This window comes from Clarias gariepinus, chromosome 19, assembly GCF_024256425.1.
Source record: "Clarias gariepinus isolate MV-2021 ecotype Netherlands chromosome 19, CGAR_prim_01v2, whole genome shotgun sequence".
NCBI classification, from domain to species: Eukaryota; Metazoa; Chordata; class Actinopteri; order Siluriformes; family Clariidae; genus Clarias; species Clarias gariepinus.
In genome coordinates, this window is record NC_071118.1 from 3,976,318 (window position 1) to 3,979,426 (window position 3,109).

Genomic DNA, 3,109 nt, shown 5'->3' on the forward strand with positions numbered 1-3,109 from the left:
CTTAAGGATGGCTGAGCATCACTCACACACAAGAAAGGATTCCTGTAAATGATGCACAATTGAGTTGTCATGAAAATTAAAAATATCGAACCCTAAATCTAAATATTAACCCCACTATACTGTACATGCCTTCCTGTAGTCCATTAGGAGGAAAAGAGTAAGTGGGATTGAACTTTGATGTCATTAGTCTCCCCTGTTATCAGGATTAATGACTTCCTATTTGACTCATCCACACAGAGGCGCAGAGACGGAAAGTAACCACCATCTGACAAATCATGCAACGGGAATTGCCCTCTTTTCTTCACTTTAAACCCTGATCCTTATTGACTGTGTCTGTGACTTAAAAATTGATTGCACACGGATCACAAAATCAATGCAAATACAGTTATTTTGTGAAACACGCATAGTACACGGGTGTGGACACATTGTGATGCGCTCTGATATCGAGTCCTATCACTGAGGAATTGATTACACATATTTAATTCTCACTTATTTATCACTTTATCCTGTATTCAGGTTCATGGGGGGACTGGAGCCTATCCCAGGTGACTTAGGGCACGAGACGGGGTACACCTTGTACAGGGTGCCAATCCATCGCAGGGTACATCGCAGGGTCCAGAAAACCGGAGTACCAGGAGGAAATTCACCAAGCACGGGGAGAACGTGCAGACTCCATGCACACAGACCCTAGGTGGGAATCGAACCCAAACCCTGGTGGTGCAAGACTCATATTGATTGAACTCATCACCATGCCATTCATTTTTTGCACTAATTAATTAATTAATGTGATTTTGTTCTATACAGAATTTAGTTGTTATTCCTTATTTTTCCCTCCCAACTCAATGGTTATGCCATTGAACAGGAATTATTTCTCTCTCTCTCCCTCTTCCTATCTCTCTCTGTTGAGCTACACATGCCACTCCTGAGCTGCCAGTGATCCAGACTCTCGATGCCCTCTGGACTTGTCTGACTCATCCTGGTGCCCCGTTTCTGGATGAAGATCTCTTCGCATGGATGTGGTCTGTTTGGGATGTGTGTGGTGACTGGGGACGGTTCCACTTTACCATAAAGACGGTCCTGTCCTCGACTGATCCAGACAGCTGTTCTCTGAGGACTTGTGACTGCAGTCGCTCCATAGTTCAGGACTGGAGTTTCCTACAGCTGAGCCTCCAATAACAAACTGGGCTCCATATTAATTTAAAGACATCACCTGTTATATTAAACTTCCAGCCTCCTGACACATAGCATGACTGCAGATCAATCCCTGTTATCCGTTATCACCCAAATGAGGATGGGTTCCCTGTTGAGTCTAGTTCCTATGAAGGTTTCTTCCTATTACCATCTCGTTTTTCTTGCTACCGTCGTCCTTGGCTCGCTCATCAGGGACAATCTGATCATTTTGATTCATACACATTTTCTTACATTTCATAAAAATTTTCATATATATTTTTTTTTAATTCCATAAAGCTGCTTTTTGAAAAGTGAATTGATTTGAATTATTGAAAACAATAATAATAATTATATATATATATATATATATATATATATATATATATATATATATAGTGTGTGTGTGTGTGTGTGTGTGTGTATATATATATGCGTTTTATATGCACACACACACACACACACACGCAATCTGGTCCACCTTAATTCGTGTCACACCGTCTAAGGTCCGACATGCACCAGCCTCCATTTGCGTCATCATGCTCGTCGTCAGTAGGTTGCCATAGCAACGACATCTCCATCTCAAGCCTGATTTTTTTCTGCCAGTGTGGTTACCTCTTTTACCTCTTTTCTTTTTTTCTTTTCTTTTTTTTCACATAATCATATATTGCTTACAGTTTAATTAGAGTCTTGGAAATTTGTATTAATTTATATTATGGCAAATAAATAAATAAAAAATTATGAATGAATCACTGAGTGAATAATTGAATAAAATATCAAAAGATTATAAAATAATATAATCTATCATTTAGGGTTAGTAAAGATTAAAAATTAAAAAACGCATGATGTTTATTAAACATGACTGGATGGTTCTGTTTCTAACACTCAACCCAGACCATATGAATCAAACTCAGAGTGACTCACTTACCCCGCCCTGACTGGAGCAGTTTACGGGTTGCCAGATCTTTTATTTCTGCATAATTGAATAGTTGTCAGGTTGACTGTTCTTTTCAGTGCGTTTTTATTCATAACAATAATGAGTAAAAAAAAAAAAAAAGATGAAAAAACCTATACAGGAAATGCACAAGTTATCACACACAATATGTTGAATAGAAAAGAAGGTGGACATAATGCAATAATAGTACATGCTCCCACTGACCTTCTGATCCACACTCACAACTTGGCTCAGGTTTTACTTTAAGTGGCCTTCCTGGCAGGAGAGGGAATTGAACCTGGGCCCCCCACAAAGCAGGCAAGAACCCTACGACTAAGCCAAAAATTCCCACTAACACAGTAACTACATTATCTATGTATCAATCTATATCTAAACCTAAAAACCCTTGCACCTTCAGGGTTTGGGTGTTCTCCTGTACTTGGTGGATTTCCTCTGGGTACTCCAGTTTCCTCCCTCCAAAGACATGCAGGTTAGACTTTTTTTTTAAGTGATGTTACTAAAGTGCCTGAGCATTTGTATGTGTGTATCCAGGGTGTCCAGGGTGTACCCTGCTTTGTGCCCTATATATAAATAGGGCACTGGTGACTCAGTGGTAGGTGTCTTGCTTGCCATTCAAAAAACCTGGGTTCGATTCCCAGCTAGTGCCCAAACCACTGGATACAGTGCATGTCCAAAGCCTGGAAAAAATGGGAGGGTTGCATCAGAAAGGGAATCAGGTATAAAACATGTACAAGGGAAGACCAACTATGTGTATATAGACTAGAGATGTTCAGTGAGTGAGTGAGTGGAATCGGAGCCTCCTCACCCAACATCAGTGTCCTTGTAGCTAAATATAGTGGAGGTTATTATAAGACTAATTTTGTGTCCACAAACTGTTTTACATTTTCATATGATATATGTTAATGTCATTTAATTTATACTGGTTTAATTTTAACATTTTTCCCCACTTTTGAATAGCAATTGAAATGCGTGTTTTCTCTCATGCAG